This window comes from Lithobates pipiens, unplaced genomic scaffold (assembly GCF_037356315.1).
Source record: "Lithobates pipiens isolate NorthernLeopardFrog02 unplaced genomic scaffold, aLitPip1_a1.2 Scaffold_18, whole genome shotgun sequence".
Classification (NCBI taxonomy): Eukaryota; Metazoa; Chordata; class Amphibia; order Anura; family Ranidae; genus Lithobates; species Lithobates pipiens.
In genome coordinates, this window is record NW_027507758.1 from 499,668,928 (window position 1) to 499,691,627 (window position 22,700).

A 22,700-nucleotide genomic window follows, 5' to 3' on the forward strand; every position below is an offset into this window, starting at 1 on the left:
CAGCAAAAATATTTCTATTCTCTACTAAAAAGTAAAGGACATTTTTGGGGTTTACTTTAAGGTAAATTGCCCCTAAGTTCCAGTAACCTTGACCCCAGGCTTGTTTACTGAACTTACACCTAATCTGCGTGCTCTTGCCATTGGCCTGAACTTTGACCTTGTTTCAGCTCAAATGTAGCTCCTCATTGCCATTCTGTCAGTTGCCTGATGAACGAGAGTTTCCACCAGGCTGTGGTGTAGAGAAGTGGAAGCAAATTGCAATTACCAGCAAGAACAACAATGATTGTAAAAAAAAAAAAAATCGCTCCACCTAAAACTGATACTTTGGTATTCATTAACCACTTGACCACTGGGCACTTAAACACCCTTAATAACCAGACCAATTTTCAGCTTTTGGTGCTCTCACATTTTGAATGACAATTACTCAGTCATGCAACACTGGACCTATATGAAATTTTTGTCCTTTTTTTCACACAAATAGAGCTTTCTTTTGGTGGTATTTAATCACCTCTCAGTTTTAAAATTTTTGTGCTATAAAAGAAAAAAGACCGAAAATTCTGCGAAAAAATGCATTTTTCTTAGTTTCTGTTATAAAATTTAGCAGATTAGTAATTTTTTCTTTCAAAATTTTGGCCAAAATTTATACTACTACATATCTTTGGTAAAAATAAGTACAAATTGGTGGATATTATTTGGTCTTTGTGAAAGTTATAGAGTCCACAAGCTATGGTGCCAATATCTGAAAATTGATCACACCTGAAGGACTGACGGCCTATTTCAATTCTTGAGACCCTAACATGCCAGAAAAGTACAAATACCCCCCAAATGACCCCTTTTTGGAAAGAAGACATTTCAATATATTTAGTAAGAGGCATGATGAGTTTTTTGAAGTTGTCATTTTTTCCCACAATTCTTTGCAAAATCAAGATTTTTTTTCCTTTTTTTTTTTCCACAAAATTGTCATATTATCAGGTTATTTCTCACATACAGCATATGCATACCACAAATTACACCCCAAAACACATTCTGCTATTACTCCCGAGTATGGCGATACCACATGTGTGAGACTTTTATACAGTGTGGCCACATACAGAGGCCCAACATGCAGGGAGCGCCATCAGGCGTTCTGGAGCACCCAGGACAATTCTGACATTTCTCTCCTACATGTAAAAATCATCATTTATTTGCTAGAAAATTACAGAGAACCCCAAAACATTATATATTTTTTTTTAGCAAAGACCCTGGAGAATACAATGGTGGTCGTTGCAAATTTTTATCTCACACGGTATTTGCACAGCAATTTTTCGAACGCGTTTTGTTGGGGAAAAAACAGTTTTGTGCTTAAAAAAAAAAAAACGTAAAGTTAGCCCAATTTTTGCATAAAGTGAAAGATGAAGTTATGCTGAGTAAATAGATATCGAACATGTCACTCTTCAAAATTGCACATGCCCGTGGAATGGCGCCAAACGTCGCTACTTAAAAAATCCCCATAGGCGACACTTTACATTTTTTTTACTGGTTACATGTTTTGAGTTGCAGAGGAGATCTAGGGCTAGAATTATTGCTCTCGCTCTAACGTTCGCGGCGATACCTCACATGTGTGGTTTGAACACTGTTTTCATATGTGGGCGGGGCTTAAGTATGCGTTCGCTTCTGCATGCGAGCACATGGGGACAGGGGCGCTTTAAATTTTTTTTTTTTTATTGTTCATTTTACTTTATTTATTTTAGTTTGACATTTTTTCCCCAAAAATAAATTTTTGATCACTTTTATTCCTATTACAAGGAATGTAAACATCCCTTGTAATAGGAATATGGGGTGACAGGTCCTCTTTACAGTGAAATCTGGGGGTCAATATGACCCCACATCTCACCTCTAGGCTGGGAAGCCTGAAAAAAAAAAAAAAAGATTCTGGCTTTGATCGTACTGGCGAGTTGGTAGACGCCCTGGAGGGCGTTGAGGGGTGGGGGGGGGGGGCGTCTATGGCTGGGTATTGCAGGGTATCACCGAGTATGGCTGGGTATCTCCGAGTATGGCTGGGTATGGCAATTTATGGCAGGGTATTGCAGAGTATTGGTGGGGTATTGGTGGGTATTGGCGGGTATTGCAGAGTATTGGGGGTATTGCAGAGTAATGGCGGGTACTGCAGAGTATTGGGGGGTACTGCAGAGTAATGGGGGGTACTGCAGAGTAATGGCAGGGTACTGCAGAGTATTGGGGGGTACTGCAGAGTAATGGCAGGGTACTGCAGAGTATTGGGGGGTACTGCAGAGTAATGGTGGGGTACTGCAGAGTAATGGGGGGGTACTGCAGAGTAATGGGGGGGTACTGCAGAGTATTGGGGGGTACTGCAGAGTATTGGGGGGTACTGCAGAGTATTGGCAGGGTACTGCAGAGTAATGGCAGGGTACTGCAGAGTAATGGCAGGGTACTGCAGAGTATTGCAGGGTATTGCAGAGTAATGGGGGGTACTGCAGAGTAATGGCAGGGTACTGCAAGGTATTGCAGGGTATTGCAGAGTATTGGCAGGGAATTGAGGGGTTAAATTCTGTGAGCAGCGATGTGGGCACTGCACATGCAGCCCACAGCACTGCTAACACCGATCTCTTTCCCCTCCGCTGTACCGATCGGTACTGAGAGGGGGAGGGAGGAACCGGCGTCATAACATGACGCCGGTTTGTTTACAAGTGATCACTCCGTCATTTGACGGAGCGTTCACGTGGTAAACGGCCGCGACGAGCGGCCGTTTACCGTGATCCGTGATGCGCCGGGTCCACTGAGGAAAAAGTGAGGAACAAAGCAAAATGTGAAATAAAAAATATTTGGGGCATATGCGCAGAGCTTTCCAAGATGGCGGTGTGACCTGTGAGCTCCACACCAACCTCGCGCAATCCGCCCAGATACAGCGTCCATGAGCCGCGACTTAGGAGTGGAGCAGCTGCTGGTACATCAGGGCTGGAGGATCCAACCATATGTAAGCAGGTGCCATCTCCAACACACCGAGCTGCACCCCACCTACACTTGGCCTAGTCGGCAGGATATGTCCCTTGCAGTGGTTGACTTAAACTTTAATACAGAAGTTCAATGGCTCTAACATACCCTTGGTAGAGTGGGAGGAAACACTGGAAAGTGTTGTGTACCTGTATCAGATTCTGGCCTTACTTATTAGCACCCTAGCGGATGATGCCCACCATGCAGTGATGGCGTTGTCACAACAGGGAGCTACCTTGGAACAAATCTTATCACACCTGGAGGGCCTATTTGGAGAGAAGATACTGTTTCCAGAGCTGAGACGAAGGTTCTTCCTAGGGAAACAGCAGGAGGACAAGAATCTCACTCATTATGCATTAGCCATGCAGAACTATGGAGGTGCTTGGAGAAGAGGGATGTGCATCTCTGCGCTGACATCACTGATGTGGACCACATATTAAAGGACTAGTTCATAGCAGGAATGAAGGATGGCCCCATCTGAAAAGCCCTGCAAGAGAAAGTTTAAATCGCAACCCGCTACCCCATTCCAAAATGTGATTGCGCAAGAACAGGAAAAAAGGACGTGACTGAAGCAGCAACCAAGAAATTTGAACCTGTATACAACAAATAGGAGGCCCTGGCACCTTCACCCCTGTCAACCATGCAACCCATGCTGACGTAACAAGCTGAGGATGTGGCCACCTTGAAACAGGAGGTGGCTTCCTCTAAAAAGGTCTCACCCCAAACACCATAGGAGTAAGAAACCATTATACAGGGACCCCAAAGAGGACCGAACTTGCTGGTGGTGCAGCTGCTATGGAATCATATCCAAGAATTGTGGGTAGTCTAGTCTGGAATCAGAAGCCCCTCCAGGCTGTCTTTAAACTACTGACTCCCGGGGCAAAGGGACCAACAATCCAAGGTTCCAGCAAGTCAGAAACTATGGTTGCACTAGCCCTCTGGTAGACACCTTAGTTAATGGCCAACAAGTCCCATGCCTGATTGACAGAAGTTATGGTTATGGAGTATGACTTCTATGTACAGAGATTTGGAGCATGAGAACAGTTAGACCCCTGCTGGCTATCCCTTAGAGCTAATAATCTACCCATTCTGGTTGAAAGGCATCACCTGGGTGAGGATCCAAATGAGGTGGTGGAGCAGGTAAGGGTAGTCGTGACCCACTCCAGCAGTGCCTGTTGTGCTGGGCATGAATGTCTTGAAGGACCTGGACCCACCCCACCTGTTGGCCAAATATGAACACTCTGGCCATTGAATGCGTAGTTGTGGCCTTCGAGCCCTGTGGCTTGAGTACTCCAGGCCTACGGGGCCCAATGCAGAGCCACCAAGAAGCAACAGGAGCAAGTAGGGGTAGTCCGTACATCCCCCAAGCAAAACTGCTCTTGGCACCCTTACAAGAAGTGGTCTGGTCGCTCCCTTTTGGGGCCCACAAAAAATTACAGCCATCATTATGGTATAACCTCGCAAGGGTCCAGTGATGTCAGGAGACTGGCTGGTGGACCGAACCCTATGCAAGGTCAAACATGGAAGTATTTTGATGCAACTTGTCAACATGCGAACCACACCAATACCGCTGACCAGGCACACCACCCTAGCTGATCTCTATGCGGTGCCTCGCAACTGTATCTCTGGACATTCCCTTTAAAGACTTTTCCCTGTCAAAATACAATGTCTCCATGGGATAGGTGCCTGCATCACACATCACTTCAGTTGATGCAGGGATCTGTCTGTGTTTTTTTTTTTGTTCAACCCACTGGTTGAAGGAAAAAACTGTGTGTGTGTGTACCCAGCTTTCTAATAGGGACTTTTTTAAATGCAATGTTTTCACCTAATAATATGGAAAAAATACCTTACTAATACAAAACCAGCACGTCTAATGCTGATATGTCAACAGAAGGGGAATATTGCATAACAGTTTGTCTCCTCTCCCACCTTCTTAGCTACACACCCTTCTATTGTAAAGTGACTAGACTATTGTCCTGATATCGGCTCTGTCTATTCATCTTACCACCTAGACTTTGTGGGTTGGGTAATGAACACAGAGAACCTGATGGCTGCTCACGACTCTTCTATTATCATGAAAATATCATATGCAAGTAATTAAAAACACAATAACTAAATACTAACTGCATAAATCAATTTGCAACCAATTAGAAATTACCTACATTTTTTGTCCAGTCATTTTTAGTTATTAAGTTCTAATGGGTTAGTGTGAGCTGTTGGGCACCATTGCTTTCTGCAAGTTGATAAATAGGTCTAAAATAAATACATGGGAATTAGGGGAGGTGATGGCTAATTCAAATTTTTTCATTTAATTTATGTGGACCTCTTTTACAGTTACTCCCCTGACATATGCAGCCTAATTATGAAGTTTTATCATTTTAATGGGCACTTCAGTGTATGTAACTAGTAAGAGAAATACAGCCTACATTGTGTCTCTGTTTATATATACACATTTCGAGGTCTAGCTGGCAATATCCTTAGGCCATATTACCTTATCCTATTTCTCAGACTGTCCTAATGTGTCTCCGCACAACTCAGAAAGTGTACAGCTGGACATACTGATTACACTCTGAATTCCTAAAAGTACCCAAAATGTCTTGATTTCATGAGTAATGATCACTTGGCACGCAGAAATCAGATGCTCGAAAGGAAAAATTGTGGTCATTCTTGTTATTAAGATACAGTCATGAAGAGAAAACCCATGCTAACAAATCTGTTTAGAGCCCAGGCAAGTCTACATCAGAACATGTAATGTGCTTGCCCTGGGATGGACATGCTCAAGCATGAACATTTATGCCACCCTCTGTTCAGATGCCAAAAGGTCTTGAATTGGGTGATCCATTCATGTTCTTCTGCTATGTGACTTGCTTTTGTGTGTATGACTACTCTATTATCTTGACCACATTCTGCACATTGCCTGACTTGCTTTCACCCTTAGCTGCTCTATGGAATCTGACAACGTATCCCCTGAAAGTGAACCTGTGCCACATACCCTGATACTTGCTTTTGACTTTCTCAAGAACCTAGGCTATGGGCCAAACTTTACTTTTCATCAAACCAAATGTCTACTGCTTTCCCTCATCTGGACTTTTTACCTAAACAGTAACCTGTGCTGTGATCTGATTCTTGCCTGTTGTCTAACCTAAAATCTTCTGCTGCCTTTTCTGATCCTGACTTGTGTCCTGGCCAGGAAACTGTGGCAGGCTAATGTGTCTAATTGTTGCCTGAGCAAAACCTTCTACTGCCTACCTGATCCTTCCTTGTGATCTGACCAAGGACCCATGCCACCTGAGTAGACCACAGTCTGCTGCCTGATCACACTGGTGCTCTTCTGACTCACTACCTAAATGTTGTCTTTCCACCTCAGATTTTCACTGTGTAGTAAGTACCAGAGTTACCAAACTTCATTCTATCCACCCAGGAAGAGTGTTCGCTGTATGCCAGTTCAGCTAAATAACTATCTCCAGAGGTGAAGCATATTATCGTCAGTCTAAATTCTCTGGCTAGTTCAACCCTATCAGCCCCATCTTTATTTCCCATGGTACATGCACTACCTATAGTGTACTCTGGCTGGATGTACACTATTGCATTGTGTTGAGGACTCCCATTACTTTTAATGGGATTAGATTAAGGCTTACCTGTAGGTCCAAGAAATATCTCCTAAACCTACACGGTTTAGGAGATATTTGCCAAAACACAGGCACCGCTGTCTACAGTGCATGCGCCATAGACAGCGGCTCGCAGGCGCATTGAGCGCACCGCTGTCAACGGCGATATGCCGCGAGTGCCGGCTCCCGTGCGCATGCGCGGGAGTGACGTCATCATGGCTTCGTCGAATGACAGCGGCGGAGCAGGAGACCCACCGAGAAGATGGAGGCTCCGTACACAAGGGGACAGCGGTGACTTAGTATGTGATGTATGCGATGCATAGTAGTCCATTATGCTTTACCTTTGCAGGGAATCAAAGAGGAAGTAAACCCATCTTTAAATTTAACTAAGCACATGTGTGTTGTAATGCATTGCCAAGGTGTGGCATAGTGCCATTCAAAATGAAAGGTAATGCATCACCTTTCATGTGTGCATAGCTTAGGGATGTCTGGCCTTAAAGTTGTAGCATGTAAGGGGATAACTAGAAACGTTCATAAGATTTTTTTTTTACTAAGGCCCCTTTCACACTGGGGCGGTGCGGGCGTCGGCGGTAAAGCGCCGCTATTTTTAGCGGCGCTTTACCGTCGTTTTAGTGGCGGTCTGCGGGCGCTAGTGGGGTGGTTTTAACCCCCGCTAGCGGCCGAAAAAGGGTTAAAACCGCCCGCAAAGCGCCGCTGCAGCGGCGCTTTGCCGGCGGTATTGCCGCGCTGTCCCATTGATTTCAATGGGTAGGAGCGGTGAATACACCGCTCCTTCACCGCTCCAAAGATGCGGCTGGCAGGACTTTTTTCACTGTCCTGCCAGCGCACCGCTCCAGTGTGAAAGCCCTCCGGCTTTCACACTGGAGTTAAAGGGGCCGTTTTTTTCAGGCGCTACACAGGCGCTATTTTTAGCGCTGTAACGCCTGAATACCGCCCCAGTGTGAAAGCAGCGTAACGTGGAGGGGAAATCTCCCACTGAAACACCCACAGATATATTAGCCTTCTGCCAATCTTCTAATAAAATGTGTTATTGTTGCTTCTGTTCTCTGAGGTCACATCATTTGGAAAGATTTCCCCTCTCGCCTTATCAAGTGAGGAAAAATTCCCAAAAGGGAAAAGAATGTATTAAAAAAGACAGTAAATCTGACAGTAGTTTTTTGAGTATCTGCTGGGGGGATTCTACTCATTTTTAGTCCCATTGATCATACTGGAACAGAGAGGTTTCCAAAAGGGGACATAAACTGCAATATAAATGTGAGATACGGTAGCTGTTAAACGTCCTGTCTAAATGCATTCAACCCAGTCCCTACTGCACAGGGGGGGATTGGGGGGAAGTGGTCTAAACAATGGGGAGGGGAGATCTGTACTATTTGACGTGATTTCAGGGGAGGAGATACTGTACTTTACTGGTTGTTTAGTAGTTAAGTAGTCAATGAATAGTTTAATAAAAAAAAAAAACTTAAAGCGATATTAAGCCCAAAACTAAAAATTTTATATATTGCAGCTTACAAACCATTAGATGTGGTGACTACATTAGCTTTCTTTTTTAGGCGTTTCCCCTCTGTTTTTATCTGCTGATCTGGCCAGTAACACACCTCCTCCATTAGAATGCCCCCACTCTGGATGGAGGAGCACAGGGGCACCTTTGGACAGCAGCATTGTCAGTCTGGGTGGAGAGGAGTGTTAGATGGACTAGCAGATTTAGACACACTAAGAAATTGAAGCTAAACTCCAGCTAACACTTTATAAGCAGTTAAAGCAAACTGTTTTATTTTTATTTTTTTGGGATAAAGGTTTTACAAAAATAAATAAAACTTGATCATTGTAAGTACCCCTGTCAGTAGTAAATGGTTTGTCACAACCCTCTAATTTCCACGTCTACAGGACAGCTATTAAAAAAAAAAAACAGATTCACTAGCTGGATCCCCAGGTTAAAATAAATGAAAGAAAGCCTTAAAAAGGAAACAAACGGAGCCATCACATTTAAGAATTGGTAAGCTGCAACAGAATACATTTTTGCCTTGGATTTAATGCTGCTTTAATGTAGATTGCGGGCAAAAAAACATATGTAATGTAAGATTCTTTTTAAGCATGCTGAGGTTTGTATTGCTTGTGGCACAGTAATTAAAGCATATTTTATAGTAACACAAACTCTGGAAAATGTGGGCTGCACATACAGTAAGTGGGCTCAGGTTTTATTTGACCATGCCCCTTTAAGCCCCTCACAATTTTGCCAAGCCTACCACTTGGTGTGGCGTGCTACATGTCCTTCGTTCCTATCCTCTGGGTACCCAAGTTTGCCCCAGGTCTTTTACAATCCTAGTAACACCCCCTGCTAAAGCCACCACTGGGTAGATAGAATTTGGTTGCCACAGTGGTGGTGGCAGAACTCCTGGGGATCCTCCATGGAATAGATGAGAAACCCTGATTTAACCCTTCCCCATGCTTTTCAAAACTAAAAAGAAAAAGGTTTTGCATTTACATACAGTTTAAGAGAACATGTCACAGATGTACTCCTGTAAGGAGAAATCCTGTACGCTTTCCCTCTCTACCCTCTCTACGTTTTCCAATAAACATAAAGTTGAAGGCTTGGCTCAGGGAAAAAATAAAGGTCAGACATATCAGCTTCCTGTGTCCAGCCAAAATCTTTCTGCAAATTTTGAAATCCACTAATCTGTTTACTGGATATGGGATTACATTGCACATATCATCACTTTCTGCCTGGAGGAACATTAATGTAGACATTCATTTCCTTCGGCATGCTGAAATGCTGTTTTTGGCAACGCTGGTCTAAAGGGCAAAAGAGCAACAGTAAAAGTACAAATACTGCTTAGGGTTTGTTAGCATCTGCTTACCTAAACTTTAATATTCAAAAGTTTCATTTTTCTTGACCATCTTATTCTGCTATTATACATACCTTTTTTTCCCATTCATGGTGCTATGCGCTATGTATACATGAGCCATCAGAGTCATATAAAGGATGTCAGCCTGGTAATGCATTCTTAGTAGTCATGGGTTCACCTTGTTTGAGGTACTCAGGTAACGCCAACTGTGCACGTGACCGCAAAGTAGTACTTTCTATGTAATGTGATGACAGGAGGGAGTGGGTGTAAGAGCCAGATATACACAACTGACATACACAAACCACAATGTTACTGGGCAGAGATAATTCTCTGAAGCAAATAAATTATATATTTAGTGCTGTCTCAACTGGAATGCAGTCAATAGAAGTTGTGTAACAGGGTCTTTTTTTCCTCTTTTAACACAGTCTCAACCAAACATTAATACCCAGTACCACCACTGCGACAAGGCCATTCTGCTAAACATTTTTCTTATAAGATCTCTACCCAAGAGAAACACAGTATTAGAGGCACACTGATTACACCTGGCTCCCAGAATGCTTTAATCTTTCCAGAATATTAGGTCCTCTAAGCAACTCCGTGCCTCACTTCTCTTGAGTGCCGCAATGTCCTTAAGCCAACCCTAGACTACTCCCCTGGAGGCTTTTAGTGCCACCAATGTGGGAGATGGATTTCCATGCTAGCAACGAAGTCCTCCAAGATCTAGCCACTGCATGTCCTAGCTTGATGGGTGCTCATCATCGGTCTTAATCTACAGTATACAGTAGACTTAGTAAAGGCCAATGGATAAAACTGACTGACTTGTATAAATGGTTAAAGTATGTAACCCTTATCTGTGCACTTACACATTATATTTCCCTATCATATCATATAGAAAAGAAACAAATGCATTGACTACGGGAGTTGTGGCCCCTCTTCCAGGTAGAGTCATTAGTCCACTCATCTAACATTTCTTTTTACATGGTACAATCAACAATATGTGCTATATACTGTTTACAATAAAACCCTTAATTTATCCTTTTAAATTACTATATGTGCAGCTGCCCCATTAAAGTCTCAACCTACACCTCCAGGAGAGAGCAGAGTGCTTCCTAGTTAGAGAATTAGCAGATTGTGTTGGTGCCAATTTAAGGCACAGTCACTTTAAGTGCAATTCATCTTGTTTTTTTTTTTATTCAAATATTATTAAATACTACACTATACGAGAATCTTTGGTCTTTCTTGTTGATCACTTTGATGGTTGTTTGATGATGAGGAGAGGCAAGATGGAATAAAGAATCATTTCATACCAATGGTCCTTTGAAGCAAGTGGAGGAGGAAGGCGATTGTTGCAATCTAACCAAGCGCTCATTGACCAACCTAGAAATAGAGGTCATTTTGATCCAGTGAGTGGGCATTTCTCCAGATATGGGGTGTGATATAACTGGCACAGTGGTGGAGGAATCCGAAGACTCATAAAACACTGTTGGATACTTGAAAAATGTATGCACAAAAGAGGATTTGAATATACTTTTTGTTAAATGTACGTTTTTGTTAAAGGGCTTATGAACATGACCATTTACAATGCACTAAATACTGTTTGAGCAACAAGTTATATTGGTTGATAAGGTGGTGTAGCACTACTAATTAATTTTTCTTGGTCTAAATGAAATGTTATTGTCAAAATTTAAATTGCATGCTTTATGATAATGCAAGAGAGAAAGCCTGAAAATAAATTATTAGTAATAATAATAAATTGGTCTATCATGGAAAGGAAACCCTGTTCATACAGAGTCATCTATTATCAGACTCCATCTGAAGTCCATCCCAAGTATCTCTGGCAGGAAGCATGTGGGCAGTTTTCTGGTTTTAAGTCATGTAAATATTATGGGGACAGCAGCAATTCCATATTATAACTATAATGCAATGCTGCAATCTACCCGAGGTGCTTTTTGCTTTCCAAGGTATTTCCTTAGTATATGACTATGTTGTAGAAATATGAGTAAATAGGTATGGTTGGTACTGTCCCTATTTACAACATAGAGGAAATTATCAATAATAAACTGACCCAGATTCAAAATGACAGGTAGAACATGTCCCCGGGAATCAAAGAATGTTGGTATTTACTTTACTACTTCAACAGAAAAAATAGTTTCCTGATAAATATAGTATTCGGAGCTATGAAATGTAATCGGGTCCCCACCACACCCATTCATGTTTACTTATATATTTAGTTGAATACATCTCTGATCAGATAGTGATGTTTCCAGTTCATGAGAAACATCTATAGAATGCAATAACATTTACTGTAGAAATCTGTTTTCCTCCAGTAATGGAAGCTCGGTCAACATTTACATCACAACAATATGTTATCATTGTCACTCTTATAGAATCATTTTATATCAGATGTGAAAAGGACAATCTAGGAATGTATTGTTGTTATTATTATTATTATTATTATTATGAGTATGTATTATTAGGTTTTATTCATATGGGACTAAATCCATCTGGAGAAGAAATCCAGCTGAATTAATGATGAAACCTGATTACATATATTATACATCTGTTCATATCTATTTCTCCTGGTAAACTAGGAAGACAAAAATGTTATTTCTCCTACATACATAACTTAAAAATGTCCTTTTTAAGTTTAGTTTTTTTTTATAGTTTTACTTTGGATAAAATAAAGACAGATTAGAATTTCTGGCAGATTTTTATTGCTGTGTCTTCCTGTTCTGGGGCTTTACCTCATTCCTTGTGTTGTCACCAGGACAGGAAGTGAGGGGACATCTCTGCAATAGGGAAAAAAGATTCTCTTTCAAGATTCTAACCCTTTCATTCCCTAACCATAGAAAAACATTTTGACTTAGGTTGCATTTTAAATTATTATTTTTCTTAAAGAAAAACTCTGGGATTTTTTTCCCCATGCAGTGGGGCTGTGCCCTCACATGCAGCAGGGCCCTCACTGCATGGGTTAACTGCTAATTTTGCCTAATTCTGCGTAAACACGGTCGGATTTTCCAACGGGAAATGTTGGATGTGAGCTCGTTATCAGAAAGTCCGACTGTGTGTATGCTCCAGCGAACATTTGCTGGCAGACTTTTCACCAGCAAATGTTTGATAGCAGGTTCTCAAATTTTCCACCAAGAAAACGTTGTTATTGGAAAGTCCAATTGTGTGTACACAAGTCCGTCGCACAAAAGTTCACGCATGTTCGGAATCATGCAGAAGGAGCCGCACTGGCTATTGAACTTCCTTTTTCTCAGCTCATTGTACATCTTGTACATCACAGCATTCCCACATTCGTAATTGTTGGCCAACATTTGCATGATCGTTTGTATGTAAGACAAGTTTGAGCCAACAACCTTTGAACAAAAATCCACGGTTTTGTTGGCAGAAAGTCCGATCGTGTGTACGGGGCATAAGAGTGAGGAGAGCAAAGATATACTTACCTTATCTGCTTGTCCTTTAAGAGCAAAACCAGTCCCTTATGCTCTTGCCCCCCACACGCTAGCGGTCTTATGCATGGACTGTTCCTGCTGTAATCACGCCCATAGACCAGCTGTGGATGTGAGGACGGCGGGAACAGTCCACCGCTGGACATGGGGGGAGCGCTGTTTTGCAGAGGATCGAAGGATTGGGAAAGTGTAGCCTTTCAGTGTGGTCCTGGACAAAACGAGCAGTTAACCCAATACAGTGCAGGCAAAGCCCCACTGCATGGGAGAAAAATATTTTCCTCTGAATTCTTCTTTAACCACTTCAATACCAGGCCCCCTCTGCACCTTCCTGCCCAGACCAATTTTCAGCTTTCAGCACTCTCACACTTTGAATGACAATTACTCAGAGCTTTCTTTTGGTGGCATTTAATCACTGCTGTTTTTTTTAAATTTTTTGCGATATAAGCGAAAAAATAACGAAAAAAAAAAAAAAACACTTTTTTTGTTTCTATTTTAAAATTTTGCAAATAAGTAATTTTTCTTCATAAATTTAGGCCAACATTTATACTGCTACATATCTTTGGTAAAAAATAACCCAAATTAATGGATATTATTTAGTCTGTCTGAAAGTTATAGAGTCTACAAGCTATGGTGCCAATCACTGAAAATTGATCACATCTGATCACACCTTATGTATTGACGGCCTATCTTATTTCTTGAGACCCAAACAAGCCAGAAAAGTTCAAATACCCCCCCAAATGACCCTTTTTGGAAAGTAGACAGACCAAGGTATTTAGTAAGAGGCATGGTGAGTTTTTTTTATCATTTTCTGACTACCAATCACATTTTTGAAGGCCCTTTATATTTCTAACACATAGCAGGTGCATACCAAATAACAAAAGATTACCTGTGGTTTTAGATGTGCAGTGGTCCACAGAGGAGAGCATCAGCCCAGACAGCATGCAGGGATGTGGTCAGTGACAGCAAAAGCAATCGTCCAGGCAGCAGGCAGGAATACTGTCCGCAGTTCATACAGACAGAGATACTGTCAGCACAGCCAAAGCATTGGTCCAGGTAACAGGCAGAGATATCCAGGCAGAAATACATAGTCAGTTGAGGCAGCAGGCAGATATATGGTCAACATAGCCAAAGTATTGGTCCAAGCAGCAGGAAGAAACGTGATCCAAGACAACCTGGGTCATTACAGGCAGCAATATGGTTATCACATCCAAGGTATTGGTCAAGGCAACAGGAAGGACCATCAAGCTTAGGGCCAGGGGGACAGGGGTAGAGACTTCTCCCATCCAAATCTCTTTGAAGCCTCCGGACAACAGACCAAAAACTGTTTTTCTCTACTCGGAACGCTATTCTGAAGCTCCTCACATATGTGGGATCCCTGTGTAGTAAAGTAGAAGGGGAAAAGATCAGTCCAAGTGGCAGGCAAAAACATGGTCAATTTACAGGCGGAGTTTATGTACGTGTAAGTCAGAAACATGGTTTAACCACTTCAATACCGGGCACTTAAACACCTTCCTGCCCAGACCAATTTTGAGCTTTCAGCGCTGTCGCACTTTGAATGACAATTGCGCGGTCATGCTACATTGTACCCAAATGAAATTTTTATCATTTTTTTCCCACAAATAGAGCTTTCTTTTGGTGGTATTTGATCACCTCTGCGGTTTTTATTTTTTGCTAAACAAATAAAAAAATACCGAAAATTTTGAAAAAAAAAAAAGGTTTTTTTTTGTTTCAGTTTCAAAACTTTGCAAATAAGTAAGTTTTCTCCTTCACTGATGGGCACTGATGGGGTTACACTGATGGGCAATGATAAGGCGGCACTGATGGGCACCGATGAGGTGGCACCAATGAAGTGGCACTGATGAGGCGGCATTGATGGACACCGATATGTGGTACTGATAGGCGGCACTGATGGGTGGCACTGATAGGCGACACGGATGGGCACTGATAGGTGGCACAAATTGGCACGGATTGGCATGGATGGGCATGGATAGGTGGCACAGGTGGGCATGGGTTAGGCGGCACAGGTGGTCATGGGTAGGCGGCACAGGTGGGCATGGGTAGGCGGCACAGGTGGGCATGGGTAGGCGGCACAGGTGCGCATGGGTAGGCACTGATAGGCGGCACAGGTGGGAACTTTTAGGCGGCATTGTATTATAATATATTGTACTAATGCCAATCAGTGCCAATCAATAATGCATGCCAATCAGTGATGCCCATTGTGGGCACTGATTGGCATCCATTATGGGCACTGATTGGCATCCATTGTGGCACTGATTGGAATCCCTGGTGGTCTAGGGTGGCATACCTTGTCCTTGGCATCCCTGGTGGTCTGGTGGTGTCCCTGGTGGTCCAGTGTTGGCATCCTCGGGGGGGCTGTGCTGATAATCGATCAGCACAGACCCCCCCTGTCAGAGGAGCAGCCGATCGGCTCTCCTCTACTCGCGTCTGACAGATCACCGGCTTTTCCTATTTACACTGTGATTAGCCGTGATTGGACACGGCTGATCACGTGGTAAAGAGTCTCCGTCGGAGACTCTTTACCGAGATCGTAGTTGCCGGGTGTCAGACTGACACCCCGCAACAACGATCGCAGCGGCTCATAATCCTGATCACGTCATATGACGTCCGGTCAGGATTATGAAACCACTTTGCCGCCGTCTATTTGCTATAGGGTGGGCGGCAAGTGGTTAAATCGTCAGGCAAAGACATTGTCGGTAAGGGTCAGTTAATTAACATGGAAGGAAGAAACATGGTAGAAGGCAAATGAACCACACAAGTATTTGAAATGGGGAAATGGCAGTCTGTTAATAATAAGGGGAACTAATATCTGATGAATGTGTGATCATTTTTGAAGTAATCTCCGATGCACAGGCCAGGTTGGGAGGGACATTGGGGGCAATAATAGCTTGTATCTCTTCTAACTCCTCCTCTGCTGCATTCATGGCATTTCTTTTGGCATCTTCTTTCAGATTCTGTGTGGGAAATGTTACAGAGAAAATTTTTCCCATGAAGTCGACTCACATTATCAGAGCGAATGCTTCCCGGGGAGGGTCCTTGTTGGTAAATCAGGGCAGTGAGGATGTCTTCAATATACTTGAGGTAAGTGATTTGTTGGTTTTCAGCTGATTTTTGGAAGCAGACAAACAAATTAAACATGGCCATATGAAATGGATGAAATGCAACTTTCTTATACCAGTAATGGGACTTTCGGGTTGACAAATAAAGTTGTAGCATCTGATCATTTAAATCCACCCCCCCATGAAAAGATTGTAGTCGTGGACACATTCAGGCTTTACAACAGGGCCGCGTCTTCTCTGGATCTCCACAAAAGTGTCATTGTGGATGGTAGAGAGGATGTGGACATCTTTTGTGTCCCTCCACTTCGTGGTCAACACTTCCTCATTTCTCATGAATGCAGATTCCCCATTTTGCAATTTTTTTGTTAACAGATGTTGTGGGACGTGAAACAAAAAATGTAGCGCTAAAAGAGTAAACACTAAAACCTAAAGACAATTTTTAGGTAAATATAAACAACCCGTGCTAAAAAAAGAAAAGTCTCACATTTATTGTACAAATATAAAAAGTGATCACAAAAGAGAAATTGATAAGAAAAAAGCAATGTGGGGTGCAAGTAATGCTGTCCGACGCGCTTTCGACACAAGCGGTCATCAACAGGGGCATGCTCTTTTGTGATGACTTTTTATATTTGTACAATATGTATATTTTTTAATAAACCAACTGTTTTTTTTTTTTACCTACACCATCCGTAGCCCCTTTTTTTTCTTTTTCTTGTTTTATAAGCCATCTGTATGAGCCCTTATTTGAAATTGGAGTCTGGATATACTGGGTTCCCGAAATATCATCGCCCTTGAGTGTGGAAAACATCGGTCGGCGACTATCGGGAATACTTACCTCTATCCGGGACCGAGGACGCCTATATGAGGATTACATACCAGGATTTATTTCATCAAAAGTTGGAATACAATCCTTCGGGATTAAAAGCACTTTAGACCCACTGTCGTAGGGCATGCGGGTCCAACATTTCCGGTAAGAGTATCCACCTTACATTTACAGAGTGCTGTGTCCTCAGATACTACTGCAGACAAACAGATTGCTGTCGTTGGTTCCTTTGTTGCCTTGGTCCATGGTTTATATGAGAAGATTCGCCACTCTTGTTTAATACAATAAGAGGACTCCTTTACAGATTGATGAACTGATAATAGTCTATTTTTCAGGATTCATGTTATGTAATCCCATTGTTATTATATCACGTATTCACTGTTGTATTTATATTGCATTGGGTATTGCATACTGCACACAATGTTGTTTACACTTATCTCACAATAAGGCCTCATGCACACGGACGTTTTTACAGCCACCTTTTTGAGTTTTTTTTGCAGCTTAAAAACGGCTGTCCATGTTAGTCTATGGCTTCATGCCCACCTAGGCATTTTTGAGCTGCAAATGGCATAGGCGTTTTTAAGCTGTAAAAAAAACCCAGGACCAGTGCGTTCCGTGGCGTGGAGCTAGAGCTGTAAAAACGCGAATCGCGGGAAAACGCGCAAAAACGCGCACAAACGCGCAAAAACGCGCATAAACACGCAACATATTTTCTTTGTTTTCTGAGTGCTATAGCCAAGAGATGTGTTTCTTAAAAAACGCTACTTAACGCTAACGCTAAAAAACGCGCAAAAACGCGCAAAAACGCCAATGCAAAACGCGGTAAAAATCAAGTTTTTAACAACAATTTTTCCAGGCATCGGAGCTAGCTTTGCAGCCAGTTTTTTAAAACGTCCGTGTGCATGAGCACTAAGTGTGAGACTTTTCTTTTTTTAGCACGGGTTGTTTATATTTACCTAAAAATTGTCTTTAGGTTTTTGTGTTTACTCTTTTAGCGCTATATTTTTTGTTTCACATTTATTGTAACTTTGTTTGTTTGAGTGTCAGCTGCTAGTTTTATTGAGTAGCGCAGTGTTTTTCTTTCTTGCTACAGATGTTGTGGGAAGCCCTTCCCTTTATTTTTATTTTTTTTAAAGGTACCGCAGGCCAGGGTTTGTTTATTGTAAAGGTGACAAAAATGGGGAAAGCTAGTACAATAATTGCCCACATATAAATTGTCCTTTTTCGAACAGGGGGTATGCCAGTTCCCAGACAATTTTCCCACTAGTTCCAATATATGTGGGGCTGGAGTTGGGAGTCTTTGCCTTCATAAATCCGGAAGGTATACACATATCCAGTTGCTTGATCACACAATTTATTCAATTTCAACCCATACCGGGCTCTCTTACTTGGAATATGCTGCTTGAAGTGCAGTCGGCCACTAAAATGTATAAGGGTTTCGTCCACAGAAATGTTTTGGTCTAGGATAAACACTTCAGCAAATAACTGGGAAAAATAATTTATTAGGGAGCGTATTTTGTACAATTTGTCGTGGTTGGGGTGATCTCGGGGGGGGGGGGGGCACTGCAAATTATCATTACAATGTAGGAAAAGCATAATCATGTTGTAGCATACCCTGGACATGACAGCGGAATATATCCGCTGTCATGGGCCATGCAAGGCCCAAAAACAATTTAAATTAATTCAGTGTGAGACGTTGCCACTGGAACATCCGGGTGTAGAACAAATTGGGGTTGGCAGCAATAAATTGCTCTGCATACAGATTGTTTTGGTCCACCATAATTTGTAACAAATCGTGTGGGAAAAATAAATAAAAATAATCCAATTCGTAAAAATTTGTAGTGTTGCACACCTGGCTGTGTGGTAAAAAAGGGGGGATTATAGCAGACCCTGAGCTGGCAGGCAACCATAAGGCATTTGCCAGGGCATCGGGAAGGTGGGACTGGGCCTGGATTCTTCGGGTTGGGCTTGTGATTCCAGTACTGGTATTGGGCTCCTCTTCCTGGAGTCTGGTGCTGCTGGTGGTAGGCAGGTCTTCTGATCTTGGTCCTGATCTTGATCCTGATTTCTTTATTCTTTTTAGGAGGGACGGTGGAAGCGATGTGTCCGAGTGACTCGAGCTGTCCCCATCTGTGTGCCTCCGGGAGTGCGCTACAGGCATGCCTCCGATTCTGGTGACATAAGATGGGCTGTGATTGGACACAGCCCATCACATGGTAAACAGCCAATTTCATTGGCTGTTTGCCGTGATTGGGCAAGCACTGTGTCTGAGGGACACACATTGTCCCTGATCACTGTGCTGTGCACCCCCCGCGGGTGCGAGCTAGGGGTTATCCTAAACGACATCATATGACCTCCAGTCAGGATAACGCAACCACTGCCCGGCCGCCATTGTGCTATAGGCTGGGCAGGAACTGGTTAAGGCCTAAAATCTATCTATCTGAGCAATGATTTCTCCTTTTCTACTTCTAAACATCTAAGAACCATGATAACAAATTGACTGAGCCTGGTAGATCTTAAAGCAGTATTAAACCCAAAACCAAAAATGTATATATTGCAGCTTAACAATCCTTAGACATAGTGGTGGCTGCAGCAGTTTTCTTTTCTTTAGCTTTTTATCCTCTGTTTTCACCTGGTGATCTGGCAAGTAACACATCTCCTATATTAGGGAGACACGACTCTGGAGGAATGAGAATAGGAGGCACAGCACACAGGAGCAGTGTCAGTCTGGGCAGAGGGGAGTGTTAAATGTATAAGCAGATTTAGATACACTAACAAATGGAAGCCAAACTACAGTTCACCCCTTGTAATCGGGTTACAGCAAACAGTTTTTTTTCCTTTTGGGATAAAGGTTTTGCATAAATACATAAACTATGTTTATGGAAAGGAAACGAATACAGCCATCACAGCTAGGAATTGGTAAACTGCATGGGTGTAATATTGCTTTAAATTGTGCAATTTAAAATTTACTCTTTTAGTCTATGGATGAAAAAAAAATGTTGGCAGTGATAGTAGCAATGTTTTTTCTTAACGTTAAAGGAAAAAAAATAAAAAAATAAAATAAATAACAAACATGTTATACTTAACTGCTCTGTGTTTGATAGCAGTCAGGGCCTATGAGGAAGGAGAGAGCTGAGAGAGCCTCTGCTCTCATGCAAAGTGCTGGATCGGGATTGGGCTCCGATAAGTATTAGGGGGGGGAGGGGGTGTTGGAGCTGCACATAGAATGTTTTTTACCATAGAATGCATGAAGGTAAAAAAACCTTCAGCCTTTACATCCATATTAAATGAGATTTAATTCTGTTTCCCACTTTCCATTTTCAGTAACAAATATGTTTCTAGCTGAAGGAGCAATTGCATGGTAAGGTCAGCATTAGAGACTCTGTTTGGAGGATATATTTGGAGTCACTGAATATGTAGACAGAAGTAGAGCACAGGGCTGTCTCTTCAGCGTGCTTCTGCTGCTGCTCCTTCATTCCCCAGTGAATATATGTGCAGTTGCCCCTTTAAAGTCTTGACCTACACCTCATCTCCAGCAGAGTGGCATCGCTTCCTAGTTAGAGAACTCGCAAATTATGTTGGTGCCAATTAAATGAATCTTGTGTTTTATCCAAATAATAATAAATACTATGTTATGCAAGAATTGTTGGTCTTTCTGGTGGATATCTTTGGTGGTTGTTTGATAATGAGGAGAGGCAAGGTGGAATAAAGAATCATTTCAAACCACTGGTCCTTTCAAGCAAGTGGAGGAGGAAGGCGATTGTTGCAATCTAACCAAGCACTCATTGACCAACCTTTCATTTTGATCCAATGAGTGGGCATTTCTCCATTTATGAGGTGTGATATAACTGCCACAATGATGGAGAGAGAAAGACAGAATCTCTATAGAACAGTTTTTCACATAAAACACCCCACTCTCGCCTTAGTGGAAAGAAAGAGTCAAAGCCCATCTCCTGAGAAGGCAGGACTGTCAGGGCTGGCTTAGCCCTTCCTTCCCAGCTGTCAGCTAATTGCCAGCTCTCATCTCTCTCCACAGTTACCCAGCTGTTCCTGATCCTGCTTGTCTGACCTGCCTACTTAAAGCTGTCCAGCTCACTTCATCTCTGCCTTCGCCTTGGTCACATCCCAAGAAACCATCGCCTGTGTACCTGTTTCAAGACTGGCTTGCTGACATCCCTTTTGGCTCCTTATCCTGTTTGCTGTTCCTCCACTTGGATGCCTGCCTTCTGGCCTGGCTGATTACCTGATCTGGTTTTGAACTCTGGCTTGGCTGACTACTCGATCCGGTTACTGGACTCTGGCTATGCTTTGATTATGCTTACTCTATTTACCTTTTTATTTTTATTTAATAAACAAGTGTGATTTAATTGTACTTCTGTCTCGGTCTGGTTCATGGTTTCTGACAAGGACATGTTTTCGAAAAATTAGTTTGATGGGCGGTGTGCAAAAAGTGCTCAAAACTGGATTCGCCTTCAGGAAGACAAATCATTCAGGGAAAGAGTCCGACGGATCCCTTTGGGGGACCTAGAAGATTTATGCGAGCAGCTGGCAGAATTTAAGAGATTGAGGGGTTGAAGCTGTCCCTAGAGAAATGTCCTTCCTTTGGGGACCAAAGGTTCTTTGGTGGGGGGGAGTGTGTAGCAGGCATGTTGTCATGGAGCAATGAAAGACTTTTTGTCATGCAATTTCTGCTTTTGGCCACAAGATGGAGATAGGTAGATGTTAACTTGTCCTTCCAGAAAACTCAGAGACACAGAGGACACTGGGAAAAATTGGAGTTTCAGGAAGAGCTGGGGAGCCTGAGGTGATTTCAGAGGAAGAGTGAGAGAGAGAGTCTTGGGGCCTAGGTAAATAAAAGGCTCCGACAGGACAGTGCAGAGACAGTGAGGAGAGAACAACTGTGCCCAAGATTCTCAGCCAGAGAAAGAGAGAGCCTGCATTGGCAGGAATCCACAGTCATTTGGGGGATCTCCTAAGTCTGCAGCAAGTTATTGGGGCCATGTGGAGAGAGGACAGGCACCATTGGAAGCTACTACAGTGTGGGGAAGCAGCTCTGGGACTGGATCATGGAGAGACAGAGACACTCCCAGGATGCTGTCTTTGCCATGCTGCCTGCCAGTCACCCTAAACAACCTAAGTGAGTGGACGCCTGATTGAAAGGGCAACTAACACAGTGTTACTGGGACTGGTGAGTGGGCCTTGCAGCCACTACTTGCTGCCACTGCTAGGAAATAAAGCCACTAGGAGCCTACTTAACCAGTGACCCCATAACTCTAATACTGTCTATTTATTTTTCTGTGAAACTCTAAAAGTGCAGTGGCACAACATTTTCTTTTCACATAAAACATACAGACATGTTATACAATTTTGTTCCTCCAACCTTGTGACAACTGTTAAAGAGGAAGTAAACCCTGAAGAGTTTACTTTCTCTTTCATTCCCTGCAAAGGCAAAGCATAATGGACTACTATGCATCGCATAGTAGTCCATTATGTGTCACTTACCTGACACAGGAGCCAGCGATGTCACCGCTGTCCCCTGTAGTCCGGCGCATCCATCTTCTCGGTGGGGGCTCGCAGCTCCGCTGCTGTCATTCAGCGAAGCCGCGATGACGTCAGTCACGTGTATGCGCACGGGAGTGGACACGCGCGGCAGCTACGTCGTTGAAAATGCCGAGCTCAGTGCGCTTGCGCGCCGCTGTCTACGGCGCATGCGGTGCCTCCTGTCTTCGGGCAAATATCTCCTAAACTGTGTAGGTTTAGGAGATATTTCTTGGACCTACAGGTAAGCCTTAATCTAGGCTTACCTGTAGGTCAAAGTGTGTTGTAAGGGTTTACAACCACTTTAATGGAGGTCCCATTTCCATTCCAGCATGATTGTGCCC